This window comes from Podarcis cretensis (genome assembly GCF_951804945.1).
Source record: "Podarcis cretensis genome assembly, chromosome: 3".
In the NCBI taxonomy this organism is placed as follows: Eukaryota; Metazoa; Chordata; class Lepidosauria; order Squamata; family Lacertidae; genus Podarcis; species Podarcis cretensis.
In genome coordinates this window covers 49,084,079-49,099,328 of record NC_137172.1, presented here as the reverse complement: position 1 = coordinate 49,099,328, position 15,250 = coordinate 49,084,079, and the positions used below count along the sequence as shown (strand labels likewise).

The 15,250-nt window shown below is 39.0% G+C and overlaps 1 protein-coding gene and 1 long non-coding RNA gene across 7 annotated transcripts in view; one reads left to right on the top strand and one right to left on the bottom strand.

Annotated features, from left to right (window-relative positions):
* Nucleotides 1-15,250, top strand: part of DISC1 (DISC1 scaffold protein) — a 167,061-nt gene that overhangs the window by 131,545 nt on the left and 20,266 nt on the right. The gene's annotated exons all lie outside the window — the stretch shown is intronic.
* Nucleotides 804-9,625, bottom strand: LOC307213740. The gene is made up of 3 exons (XR_013837660.1): nt 8,952-9,625; nt 5,581-5,645; nt 804-3,462 (listed from the first exon to the last, which is right to left on the bottom strand). It is a non-coding gene; the product is annotated as an uncharacterized lncRNA (long non-coding RNA).

The following is a 15,250-nucleotide window of genomic DNA, read 5'->3' as shown; positions in this document are numbered from 1 at the left end:
TATGAGTTAAGAAGTGGTCCTTAGGGCCCAAAACTACACATGACAATGATAATTTTTCCTTGAATGAATGCAGAAATAGCCAGCAGAGTCCCCCACACTACCCCCAAGCTGGGATCCTGGGGTGGGAAATATGGAGGCTTGAGCTCTTTGCCTCCACTGCAGTCCTGATCATGTAATTTGAGCCAGGGTTGCTGGTTCTTTATCATGAGAACTACTTCAATCTCCTTTGGCAAGGCACACCATCTGAGGCCTAAACATTAGTCCTCAGTCATGCAGGCTGCGGCGGCTGGTGGGGGGGGAATCTGACCTTGCAGTTCTGTGATGGGAGAGAATCGTGAAAGGCAGAGCTAAAATATCTAAAACCAGTGCACAAAACAGAGCTCACAAAGTCCTTCATCTAGCAAGCCTTCTGTGACACTGCAACCCCCAAATAACCAAAGGCAGAAAACACTGTCAGTGTGAGAAACAGCACAAAATAAGCAATGGTGGCTACAGCAAGAGGATCAAGGACCATGAGGTTCTCATTGCCTATAGTTCCTAACCTTCAAAAAAGCAGGTGAGGGAAGAAAGCGAATATACCTGATTCCAGTGCCAAGCACAGAAGATTGTAAGCACTTTCTTAGTGCTGAATAGAAGAATTCTCACGAAGTACATCCTTCACATTAATCTTTCCACTCCATGAAATGGAAGTCCCAAAGCAGTCCCATCATCCCTGGCTGTGGGGGACATGCTTTCTTTGTATTTGGTCATACACCACTTAATATTTCTTTGCAGCCACACTCTCCTTTCAAAGATGGATTCTGTGGTGTCTCATGAAGCTAGAGGCCATACATAACCTGTATTCTACTGTGGAACATTTGTGTGCCCTGATAGTATGAGTCCTCTAAGAAGTACCACTTCTTTCAGTCTATAGTCTGAATCTATATTATGCTTCATCTCCTAGTAAGGTGGACCTCAACTTACTTTTTCTGCGCATCAACACTAAAAGTTCAGGGAGGCCTGAAACATGTTCCAGGTACTAGTTTAATACTGTTTTGTTCCACAGTCCTTTGTGGTTTGTTAGTATCAAACAGAGAGGGAACGATAACCCAGGACAGTTGAAATTGCCTATTTATCTGTGGAAGTAGGGAGCCTGATTTCAGCATTCTAGATTCTGCCTGCCTTTGCAGTAGCTGTTAGCTCCACGGGCAAAAAACATGCACCCGTGTATGCTGCATTATCATTAATGGCATTCTGAGAGGCAAGTATTTAGAATTAGATTTACAAATCACTGTGGAACCGATGATCACAATCTTATCTATCTGATTTGATTCTGTGAGGATTCTGTAGAGTCTTCATATATTGATAAGAATGAGTAGGAGCGAAAAGGAAACTTCCTCTGTTTTGAGCCTATAGAGTTTATTAGGCTGATATCCAATGATCCCCTCTAAATGCACATCGGCACTTTAGCTTTCTCTTTTCCCCTTCCAGCCTTCTGTGCTCCAGCAGTAGCATGCAAAAATCTGTTAAGGAAGATATTGGGAACTGATTAACATTACATCAAATGATAGAAGTTAGCTGTTCTTTAATTTAGTACTTTAATTATACTTCCAATGACTACTTAATATCCTTTCAATTTCCAGATGTTTACTTCATTACCTGGACCAAACATTGTAAACTGGAACCTATTTTCAGGGAAGACAGTTTTAATTGAGGTTTTCTCATGTAAAATTAGTTTTCCATTCAGCTTTGATTAAAACTTAATCTTCCTTTCTCGGAGAAGATTGATCACGAAAAGAAACATATTCTACTTTATATATAATTTGATAATGGACCTAATATATTGTACAAGCCCAATGCCTATTGTTCCTAGTTCTTTTAGGATATTGGCTGTTACATTTATATTAATTTATTGTCTTTATATGCCACCTAGAATATATTTTATGCCTACTTGGAAAGCTTGTAACTTTCTATTGTTTGTGCTCAACTAATGGGTGATATCCAACATTAGTCATACTCAGAGTAGATATTTTAAGATGAATGCATATACCTAAATCCTTGGATTTCAATGGGTCCACTGTGAGCATGGCTTAGTTGGCTATCACCCAGTTGCTTTAACTTTCTATGGGAATGTATAAATTTATTGTGTAGCATTTGTCCCATATCAGTCTATTTACTTGCACAGAACATAATCCTTTTAGTTTCACTTGTATTGAATGTTCAATATTACTCATATTTCTATTCCATTTTCCTCTAGCTTATCTAAAACATAATTACATTATACGTAATGCAGCCTGTAAAAAAGAAATACACAGAGAATGAAAAACAAAAAGCAACCAGCAATAAACCCCACAAACTGCCCATTGGTGGTGGTGATGACAGTGGCAACAATTACATGCCTCCATCACCAGCTCTCCTGTATAAAATCAAATACTCAGCTAGTAATCCTCTCTTGTGCTACTAGGAATAATAATGAACTTACTTTCCAACTCTATGTAGTAGTATCATCTTAACGCCTCCGCACTTTGTGAGAATAATTTTAAGGTAGGCCTGTGGAACAACCCGATTCTACATGCACATTAATCCAATACTAGGACTATTCCTTTTATTTTCTCCTTATATGTCCTTTACTGATTTCATAATTATACAATCAAAATGCCTTTATGGCAGTATATTTATATATTATTTATTTGTCTGTGGCATTGTTGTTCCCACAATGATTTCCTTGCTTTGATTATGGTTTTGACCATTAAATTCTTGCTTCTTGCTAATGTACAAAAACACACAACACACTATCATATTTGTTATGAAGATAAATAAATAAAATCCCTTTTAAAATAAACGCCAGCAACCACCGTCCCACCTTTTCTAGACTGCATGCATTTTGAAAGGAAGACCCACAGTTTATACCCGAGGGAACCTGCCATAACTAATTCAGTATTATATTTTGTACTAAGGAATCTGTTTCTGAGTACAAAATGTATAGATGACATTTAGTTGCTGTTAACATTTCCCTGAGTCCATGATTAATATCCTAAATATATTCAGTATAATTAACTATCCCTGTTGTAAAAACCCTTGATATTCTGCTTGGTTCTTTTCAGTGCAGTGCTATAAGCAGATGTTTCCAGGAATCTGCACAAGAACTTTGTGATTTCGTGGCCATAAAATATTCATGTTTTGTCTAAATATTTTACAGCCTGGTGAGAAATGTTTTGACTCCTTACCATCCTCACCCTGCCTTTAGCAATGCAGTAATGCAGTACAAGAAATACCTGAGAAATGAGGAGGAATGTGCCCATTTTGATAGTCATAAAGGGCATGTGCAACAGATTATAAGGAAATGAATGCATAAACCACGACAATGTAAAGTTAACCTCCTGCTGTTATTTTGCACGTAAATATTTTTAAAAGGCACTTTCCATACAACCTGCAGTGGAACAGAGGCAATCTTTAGAATACATCTGCCCCTGGATAGAAAACCTAGAGAAAAGGCAGAAAAGGAATATTAGGTATATCATTCACACATAATGCTAAGCCAAACCAGGGATGCAGTCACAACCGCTTTGCTATTTCCAGGTCCTTCTACCTCAGCATGACATGGCAGCTAAGCCAAACTTAGCATGTCATCCAAATGTGAGGCTGTGCTCAACCTCTCTTCTCCTAAACCATGACCTGTAGCCAAGGTTTGTTGTTGAAGAGTGTTATGCAGTGGCTGCCCCATTGCCCTACTGTTGCCACTTTGCTTGAGTCTGGTGGGATAAAATGGACAAAACTGGAGAAATGTGTGCCAATTGGTATGACGTCGTGATTTGCCTCAGACATTCCTCTTCCCAGTTTAACTCGAGCCCTGTGTTATGGCAAAAACCTTGAGCTGGATGTACAACTTACTGAGCATCCAACTCCAAATATTAGTGTGTTTTAGCACTGAGAGGAAGAAGTCTTGTAGCCCCTCCATTTTCTTTTGTTGCAAGTGTATTTTGCGACACCAGTAGTGGAATCAATCTGAAGCATCCACACACCATTCCACTTTATTAGTTGTTCTGTGATGCTTCTCTAGTGTCACAACATTTCTTCCATCAGGAAAGGCACTCTCACACTATTCAATAACAATAGCAAACCACCCCCCGCCACATTTGTGTTATGAAAGGTCACAGGATCTTAGCAGGAAACTATGGGACATGTACTTATTGCAAATGAAGCAGTCTGGCCGCCCTGATACCATCGTGAGCACAAATCATAATAAATGATAAATAAGAAGGATGACCCTTACTCCTCTGGTGCTTCCCCCGTGCTGTAAAACATGAAGTGGGGGGGGGGATTTGCTGATCCAGACGCTTAGCTAAACTTTACCTCTCCATGCTGCTTGAAAGTACTTCCAAGTTCTAAGGAAATGAAGTATGTGAAATTGTCCCAATAGTTTTGCTGCTTGCATAACTTGGAAGTTAAGACAGGAGCATTAACTTGCAATCACATTTTTTTTGTTGCCTGTGTGAATTTGTAAGAGCCTGAGCTCTCCCCTTAAACCAAACATATTTCTTTGTGTATAGGATATTCTTACATTTATAGATGTTCTATGAGATTTTACTTTCAGTTTGTCAATATTTTCATAGCACTCTGTTACTATGTGGGGTTTTTGGATTTCACAATGCGGCATGTTACTGCATAGTGTTGGCTTATAGTCTTGCACCACCTTTATTCCAATATCTCTGTGTCTTAACCTACTTGGAAAACTGCTTCTTAACTGTAATCTACTCCTTATAATTTAAGCAATTTACACAACAGCAGTCCATCTGGTGCCAAAAAGTCTGTCCACAGTATCTGAGTGACGTTTCCACCTGCTTAGTGGAGGTTTTTTTGGGTTTTTTGCTGCCCTGTCAGATTGTCTTTTTAATTTTCATGTTACTGTACTAAAAAAAAAGTTCACATTTCTTACAGTCTAACACACATTTTATTAAAATGATTCTAACAACTGAATGAAGTAAGCCACATGCCACAGAAGAATCAGCACTTCCATAGCTGGCTTTTTTAGGACAGAATGGTGGAAATGCATTTTCAGTTCCTGAAACATGGGCTCTAGCAGGCCTGGCGTCTCTTAAAGGCTTTGACATGACTGCCATTCCTTCTTCAAAGAAAACTGCATTGCATATTGCAGTGCTTAGTGGCTATTAGCTAGTTGTAGTGCTTTTGTCAGCAGACTATGGCACATTCCTGTAGATTAAAATAGCCCTTAGTCCAGGGACTTGATACACAGGGTATAAAGGGCAAAGCATTTAAAAAATCCCTGCACTTTTATTTTTACTTTAATTAAATTTCATATTTATAGAACACCAAATAATTGGTGCTACATTTATTGCTTGCTTAAATGTCAACATTGAGCATTAGTGAAGGTCAGTATCTAAATATGATTTCAATACCCGTAATCCTGTATTGTAGAGGGATTTGGTAAGAAGGCACTTGACTTTCATTGCAGTACACCGAGAACCACTGGAAAACTAGACTGCTCTCAAAGTTACATCACAGATAGACTGCTCTTATTACCACTTTTTCTCACTACACTGAGAGCCTGCTGGATGTCAGGCACCACCATCACAACTGTACCTTTTTGACTTTATCATTGGGATGCATTTAATTTCTCTTTTCTTGATTTACTTCTGCCATGTGTGCTAAAAATAAACACAGGAAAGGAAAAGGGGATTGGAAACTTTCAGTACTTTAAACTGTCTGGAATATAACCATTTCTGTTACTTATAAGCTGGTGTTTTGCACTGGTCTAGGTTTCTTTTTTTTTAATTTAGTCTAGTTGAAATGCCTAGGAATCGTATTCTAAATTCTGGGCCTCATATTTGTAAAAGCAGGGTCCCCTGCTTTCACGAGCAGCAGTATATCTCCGCATGATGGAAGGAATCAGTAGGATTAACCCTTAAACAAACTTGTGGTTCATGGAGGTCTTCTGGCCCATTTCCATTGCATTCCCATCTTCTCAGTGTTTTTAGCATACAGTTATGAGGTTCATGAAACACTTCTAGAAATGCAGGAAAGTTTTCTTTCAAGACATCCCCAGACAAGCATTAGGAAACCAACCAAACAGACAAAATGCAGCCTGTTGTGGCCCTGCATTCATTTGGAATAGCTCTGCTGTCTTATATAGCCCAAATTCCATTTTAGGACTTGGCAAAGGCTGTAACCCAGTCTGTCAGAACTGGAATGAGGGTTTGTGTGTTGTCTGTCTCTCTGTCTCCCCTTCTGAAATTCCATTTCACATGTTAAATCAGTTTTCACAGCTTAAGTGCATGACATTATTCCGACCTTGTCTAGCTCAAATTGGCCCAGGAATCTGGAGGTGGAAGCATGACTCTGTTAAGAAAGTGGAATTCCCTGATTGGCTTTTCACAAACGCTGCCTATTATGGGATGGATGGATATTGCTTGTCTAATACTGAAAGCCGTAGGTTCTTAAAAAGAGGAGTGTTTGGGAATCCTACTCTTCTGTTCCTTCTGTTCTTACATTTGTTGGTCAACATTTGGCTAGGTTGGAGAGCTGAGAAGCCTTATATTCAAAGCTTTCTAGGAGATTCTGGTGACATCCCTTAATCATACTCCGAGCAAACTCATTGAAATCAGTGCACCTCCTTGTGAGCATGACTGATGTTGGATATCATCTTTTGAAACAGCTTTTAACAAATAATTTTTAGAACCCATATATAAATCTTAAGTCCTCCTTAGTACTATTTTCAAACCAGGAAAATGAAGTAAGGTATCTGCCTAAATAATACAATATTTTGCTATTTTTACCCTATTTTGACTGCTCCTATAATAAACCACTTCTTTTTCAGAAGAGTTATTTCTAAACAGGTTATTAGTTCTTCATCCTTAATTTATGAAGGGGCCTGCCCAAGATATCCTAGTTTTTAAAAAGGCCTGATTGGGGATTTTGCATCTAGGACTGCCTTTTTCCTTGATAGAACAAACTAGCAGCAGGTGTTGAAAGATAGTCCTTGCTAACATATTTTAAAATATTCTGTGCCTTGAAAATGGGGGGCAGGGGTGGTGGCAGTGGTTGCTCCGTGCAGATGCACCTGGGAATTTAAATAAAATTTTACAGAGGTAGAAAAGAGGGTTAAAAATCCTGGAAAAAATCCCATGTGATATGATGGGTTGAGGATATTACCATAGTGTCAAGGTGGATGGGTCCCTCCCAACTATGCAATTCTGTGAAGTAAGATAGTCCAACTGCCCACCCCCAGAACTGATGCCTACTCACTATCCCTGCTTGTTTTGTACTCTTTACCTCATCTCCTCAGCTGCTTCTCTTTCGGTTTCCCTAGAGCCAGTGCAGGATTGTAACATTAACTTTACTTAAAGGGATAAAATGCTAACTACATCACTGCTGCCAAACCGTGATGTTGATCCTTGTTGGCCTGGTTCTCAAACTCTTTTCTCTGGGCTAAACTTTCAGAAGAAAAATTTGCTCACATCGCACAATTTTTAATTGATATGAATTACATTGGAAAACAGAAAGAAACAACTCCCAGTAGTGCTTGATTTTGAAAAGATATATTCTGCAAATAAATAAAAAAATATTATTTTGATAATATACTATACTATACTATACTATACTATACTATACTATACTATACTACACTGAAATGTTTAAATGTTTCTTTGATTGTCCTTGAATCATCCTGCCACACCTGGCATCCTCTCCTGCCACACCCTTTGAGAACTGCTGTCCTGGGGGATTAGCAGAATCCACAGAGGCATCACCACAGTTATTGAGCCAAACTGGCAGCAACAGCTCTGAACACCTGAACTAGTTACTTCTTTGAAGGTACTCTTCTTGTCCACCACCATCACCTCCATCTTGGTGCCAGTGTTGCTGCCGAAAGTGACATCTAGAAACTTCCGACGGGAATCAGATTTTAATACGATTTTTTTCTTTGAGTGTCTTCTTTGTCCCAATGACAGTAATACTGGATGAATGGTGCAAGTTGGTATTTCTTAATTGGTTTTGTTGTGTTCCCATTTTGGTTATGTGTGTGATACCCCTTTGGAACAGGGTGACATACATTGCTTTCAACCAGATGTTTTCATAAACAAAGAGATTAGATTTTACAGACTTCAGCCATAGCTCTCTCTTATTCCTGCATTGTCCCATTGACACTGAGATTAATTTGGAGTAAGTGGTTTGAAAAGATTAGCTTAGACCTCAAATAGGTCTGAAAGAAGGAAGTAGACTGAGAAAAATAAGTGAGGCATATTCTGTTGTATGCATTGGATTGTTAGATGATAAATGTAAGAATCAAACAGATTGCAATGGCATTTTTTTTTTTTTTTTTTGCATATTGAGATTCACCAGATGTAGGGTGATTAAGGTTGATCTGGAGATCAGTGTATGTGTGCAATATTTTACTTCCACAGTAGCATGCATTTCTCATGCTAGATCAAAATATACACCCTATCTGCAGCGGTTGTTGAAATTAGTGGTGTTTGCCAGTATGTCTCTTTATTGGTTTTGCTAAATTGCTTTTATTTTTGTACATTTGAATGTGCTATAAAGCCACCTTGAGTCATGGAGGGGCAGGTGAAAACAAAAAATAAATTTTGTGTACAGGTTGCTTAAATCCCCTTGACTTCAGTGTGAATGAACATGAACCTTGTTACCTAAATTCACAAATGCTAAAAAAACCCGTACCGAGTTAGTAGTTTGCCCTTCAGGATAATATTAATTTCACTGATTCTTGGGAGACACAGGAGTGTCAATATGAAATAACTCTTTCATTGAGAAGTACAAATTTTAGCTGACTGGCAGAATATAAATTCACAACTTCCCCATTACCCAATCTAATCGCCTACCCATGTGAACAGTGGCTCATTCATGTACAATGTGGAAAAATATAATAGGACAGAAACACTTTTAAGGTAAGGGTTTTTCAATTGTGTCAGAAAGTGAATAGAAGAGAAACAGTGTACCTTGCTTCCGCGATGACATAAATGTTCTCATGAAGCCTGCTGAAACTCAAGGGAGTTGTCGCCACAGTCCCATAAGCAGCAAGATAATAGAAACACCTGTTATTGGAAAAGAATGATAACAACAGTTTGTGGATGGTGTCCAGCTATCTGCCACTGGCAGTTGCCAAGGGAGCAGGGTGGCGTAAGGTAACAGGGGAGGTAACATATGGTCTCCGAGACACAAAAAAATAAAACCTGCCCAGCAAAACTGGTACCCATCTGTGGTGCACACAGAAAACAGCAGGGCAGCTCAGGAGCCTAAAGGGACTATCATGTCACTATACCACAAAACAAATCAGACTGTCAAACAGCAGTACATGCAGCACTGAACTAAGAGTCACAAGGATGTTTCAGCAGAGTCAAAGAGAAGGTCACCACTGATATTATGAACTTGTAGAAACGTCATCTATCTAAAGCACTTTTCATAACAAAGCAGAACTTCTTAAGGTTAAATCTGAACCACAATATAGGTTGATGAATTCTTATGCTGCTAGTCCACTTAATGTATTATTTTTACTGGCCACAGATAAAGACAGGATCTGAATGGAAATTTCTTGAATGAACCCCTAAAAAAATTCTCCTATTCACAAAATTGTCCTGCTCATTATATATGGTATATGGACAGAATAACTGAATAAATTGGTAACATCAACAAACTTTTTGAAGATCCAAATACACATGTTTTTGTGCTTTGGTTAACATTTTTACTTTGGGCATAGATATACCAGTGAAAAAATGGGGGAGTTTACAGAGTTTTCTGTACTGAGAACTGTGCTTCTTTGATAAATCAAGCTGTAACATTCCTTAAAGCAAAACATGATGAAGTCTGGAAATGGGAAAAGGTGGAAATGCTTCCAGTTAAAACTTATTTGAGCCTCGTATTTAAAGCAGAAGTTCCTTAAACCTCAGTTGTGATTCATCCAAGAAAGAAATGTATGGCATAACAGTCCACACATAAACTTGTTCCCTTGCCCTTCCCTGCCTGAACCCCTATTCCTTCTTCCCACCACTCTTGCCAGGAAACCAAGTATTTTGGAAACTTGACATTTGCACCAAATTTTTAGTACTTTGGAGCAGGGTGTTTGATTACCTGCATCTAGTTTGAGCACAAAAAGGTGCAGAAGAAAGAATTCAAGGAAAAATAAAAAAATAGGGGTAGGCCTTTGCAGCCGAGAAGCTGCTTTGAGTAGGCATGCAAGCTGTGTGAGTGTCCCAATATATATTATGCTGATGGCAGAATTGCAAATAGTCATTTTAGGAAAATACAGTGGAGATCATTGAGAGTGTTTCTCATCAGAGGCAGCATATGCTGCATGTGAAAAAGAAAAAAATGGGAATGCCCACTTCACAGTGGGAAGCAGAGAGCATCTTGCTGTTGTCACCAGCAAAAATCTCCCAGTGGTTGCCTGCAGTTTATAGTAGAAAGGAGAATACTTTGTCAAACCCAGACCACTGGAAGCTAGACTTCCCATAAAATCAAATTCTCAGCTTTCTCATAGCAAGCCAGACTCCCCCCTAGCAAGCAGCTTCCAGCTTCCCCAAAATGCTGTCAGCACAGAAATATTTTTTTAATGAACTGAACAAGATTGGAACTGCTTCCAGAGCGACAGATAGTTGCTTGCAGCAGTGGGCCAACCTGCCAGCTCCAGCATTGCAGTCTGGTTAATGCACTGAGCTTGGAGGCAAGGGGCCATTCTCTTCTTTCTTACCAGATACACACGCCATGCTTCTCAGTGGCCGCCAAGCAGCATTCCAACCAGGAAGTGTTTAAAATAGTTTCTGTGTCACTGGCAGTGTTTTGCCTGCTTCCATATATGTGTCAGATAAAAATATTAGCAGTGACATTAATAGGCAAGGAAGATGCTGAGAGGCATTTCTCTCCATTTTTTTAAAGTTAAAATGAGCCACTATCACTTTTTTTTTATTTAGAGAAAATTGTGAGATTCTGAAATCATGTGAAACAACCACCTTTTTATTAGAGGTGTTACCCGGTTAATTGTACGACTTTTGATTACATCTGTGGAAATTACTAAAGCCAGCTGTTGCTGATCCCTTCCAGATGTTCTGGGCTACAACACCCATCAGCACCAGCCAGCGGCAATGGCTGTAAACAGTCATTCTGGATAGGGGAAAAACATTGTCTGGGTTTTGGTTTTAAATGATGCATGTGTGTTTCATGGAAAGCACCATCTTCTACATAAGAAAGATGGGGCACTTGCCTTTTCTAAGATAGCACCTCCCACCTGCAGTTTATGTAACAGTTCTATTTTAAAATAACATTTTTTAAAAATCTGCTATTCCTATACCATGGCAATTTCTTAGTTATGAACAGCCTGCTGGATCAGGCCCATGGCCTATCTAGTCCAGCCTCCTGTTCTCACAGTGGCCAACCAGGTGCCTGTGGGAAAGCTGCAAGCAGGATCTAAGCGCAACAGTACACTGTGGTTTCCAACAACTGGTATTCTGAAGCTTACTGCCTCCACCTGTAGAGGCACAGCATAGCCATCATGGCTAGCAGCCACTGATAGCATTATCCTTCAGAAATTTGTCTAACGCTATTCTAAAGCCATCTGAGTTGATGATGGTAGCCATCATTGCTTCCTGTGGGAGCAAGTTCTGTAGTTTAACTAAGTGCAGGGAACAAGACCATCAACTCAGCAAGTTTAAAACCAAACCAGCAATACAAGATGTCGTCATCATCATCATCATCATCATCATCAAAAAAGGAACTAAAAATTGACTTTTAAGGTGAAAAGGGGAAAAGAGAACAAACCAAGCAAGAGCAGGAATCTCGCACAATTCCTTGTTCTGCACTAATCCTGATCAGAAAACAACAACATGTAACCCCCAAAACTCAAAAGACAAATGGTGCTACTTTTATATCACAGGGTTCCACTAGTGTACTCAGATTCATATTTTTCCTCAGTCATTTCTGTGTGCAGTAGGTTAGGCTGAGGGGTATTGACTTGCCCTAGACCATCCAGAAAATGTAATGGCATAGGGATTTGAATGTAGGTTTTCCTCAGCAGAGAACTCTAGTTTCTAGGTTCCAGCATGGCTCTTCCAGAACTTAGCTCCTGTGCTTGTGTGGAGTGAAATTCTGTTCTACTGAATGACATTCTGGAACCTACCAGGCCTGCAGATTCTTACAATTCATGTCAGGATCTCAAATCCGATAACAGAAATTAATCAAAATTGTAATTATTTGGCAGGAAGTGTCCTTAAGATTCTTCACAATGTTTGGCTGGCTGTAGAAAGGAGTCTTTTCCCTACCTCTGAATGCCAACAATAGTAGAAGAAAGCTTGATTCCATAGATTTGCTCATCAAGACATTAATATGCATTTTCCCTTCTAAAGGCGTGACCATATAGGGTGGCTATCATCCATGGAGGAGGTTTATTTGGGGGTTTTTTTATGCCAACCAAATGGTACCTGTGTACATTTTGTACTCTGACCTTATCTGTGAGCTTGCCAGATTAGGAAAATGCAGACAGTGTATGACTGCCACAGTTGATATAAATGCATGGCACTGATTTGCTAAACCCTGCACCATTTTGGTTTTTCTTATCAGGTATTAGTTCCATTGGATAAATAGCCACAGGCACAAGCCTTAGATCAGAGGTCAGCAACCTTTTTCAGCTGTGGGCCAGTCCACTGTCCCTCAGACCATGTCGTGGGCCGGAATATATTTGGGGGAGGGGGAATGAACGACTTCCTATGCCCCACAAATAACCCAGAGATGCATTTTAAATAAAAGCACACATTCTGCTCATGTAAAAACACGCTGATTCCCGGACCATCCGCAGGCCGGATTGAAAAGGTGATTGGGCCGCATCCGGCCCCTGGGCCTTAGGTTGCCTACCCCTGCCTTAGATGCAGCTATAAAAAAAATTTCTCAGGAGATTCTCAGCCCTTTGCACTTCTTAAGACTGATAACCAACTGATAACCAACAGCTCCCACCCACATTACTACAAAGATTTGCATCTTGGGCCATTTTCACAAGTAGCAAAATGCAACATTAGAACAGCCCCATGGTTCTGATACTCACACTGCTTAGTACAAAAGCAGAAAGCCAGTAGGATACAGGGGGAGCAGGAAAAGCACAGGAAAAGCAAGGTAGCAGAACCACAGTACTTGAATTAATATTTTAGAGTGGTAGATATCCTTATATTAGTCTCAAGTTTAGGGACTATTCTCAAATAATGATATTTTTTGTTTTGTTTTGGTGGGCATGCATTTTGCCTCCGCTTTATTGCTGAGGATGGCAGAGGATTTAAAAATCACTTAATTTCCACACCACCTGTTTTCAAATCAGCCTCGTGAAGTCTCTTGCATGGTCACAGCAGGAATCTGACCTATAGCCTAATATATTAATGGCAGGGCACTTTAATCAGATTCAGCTAAGCTACTCAATAAACCAACACTTTGAAGTTACAACTTTTTTTCATCTTCTTATAGAAAACAACCCCCCTTATGTGTTTTGAATTTCCCCAGCGTTACCCTGTTGTAGCAAAAACAACAGAGTCCACATTGCACTTTAAAGACTCACACATTTATTGTAGCATCAGCTCGTAATTTGAACTGTGATTGTTCTACTTGGACGAAGTTTGCTGAGTGGTTATTATTATTTATTTCTTGAGATTTATCCAGACAAACCTCAAACCAGTTTACTGAAAGATAAGACAATAAAACCAAGCAAAATTTACAGCCATACTTTAAAACTCACAAAAATTAAAACAATAATATAGATTAAAATTACCACAACTTTCCAAGCATCTGGGTAGGCTTATCTAAACAAGAATGTTGCCCAAAAACAACCTGCTTAATCTCAATAGGCAGGTTAGTTTTAGGGAATATGTTTTTCATCACTTTCATTCATGAATTTGGATATGCATTTATGAGTTTATGTGCTATAACTGGAAGTTTCCCCAACCAAAATCAGTTAGTTAGTTCAAAGAGAGCCAGTGTGATGTAGTGGTTCAGTGTTGGACTAGGACCTGGGAAACCAGCATTGAAATCCCTGCTTAGCCATGAAACTTTGTGGGTGACCTTGGGACAGTCAGTCTCTCAGCTTAACCTACCTCACAGGGTTGTTGTGAGGATAAAATAGTGAGGAAGAAGAATCACGTGTGCCACCTTGAGCTCCTTGGAGGAATGATGGCATATAAATGCAATAAATAAGTAATAAATTTGGATACAGCCTGTCATAAATATGTGACCATTTGGATAATCACTCTCCTTATTTCCTACTCTGGAGCAAAACTCACTCCCAGTTAAGAAGAGGACCCCATCCAAATCTTTAACTTCAAAAAAAGAATAGTGAGCATCTAGAATAAAATTGTTTTCTTCAGATAGATGCGCCAGTTGGTAATCAGGACTTTAAGGAATCTTCAGTGCAAGAAAATAAATGATTTCGTGACTGATCTCCCTGCAAGCCTGCCAAATAGTAAATAAAAGTGGTTTTTTTAATGTTGCTGCCCTGTCTTCTTGTATGCGGGTCACTAAGGTATTTTCTAATAGCTTTCCAATCTTGTAAATTGCTCAGGTGTTTTTTCTCTCCCTAAGATATGCAGGATCCTGCTGGGTATTGAATAACAATCTAACAGCTTGATGGATGACTTGTTCTTCATCCATACAGCCACAAGGACATTTATAGCCAATATATGGCATCGCTTAGTATGGCTGCCTGTGGTTTTAAAAGCTTATGGCATATTGATCCCTGGTGTAAACTTATTATTTTCCGTAAAGTTTTGCAACGAAGCATCTGGACAAATGGGATTATTGTAAAGTTGTACAGAATCCATTTGTGGGAATTAGACTGCTGAAAATCTTGCTTGTGTCTATTGATACTTTCAGCAGAATATGAAGATGCCTATCTCTTCCTTCTATCTATCTATCATCTATCTATCTATCTATCTATCTATCTATCTATCTATCATCTATCTATCTATCTATCTATCATCTATCTACCGTATCTATCTATCTATCTATCTATCTATCTATCTATCTATCATTTATTTATTTATTTATTTATTTATTTATTTATAATGAAGAATGTTTAATTCATAGACTGCTTAATGCCTAGGCCACTTCTAAGTGGCTTACAAAGCATTAAAACTAATTGCACAACATTGTTGTGCACAATAAGTAATACACAATAAGTAAAATACACAACAAAACAATCCCATTCAAATATAAAGCACCATGATTAAAATGTGCAGCAAAACAATCCAATTAAAACAGCATAGCAATTGAAATG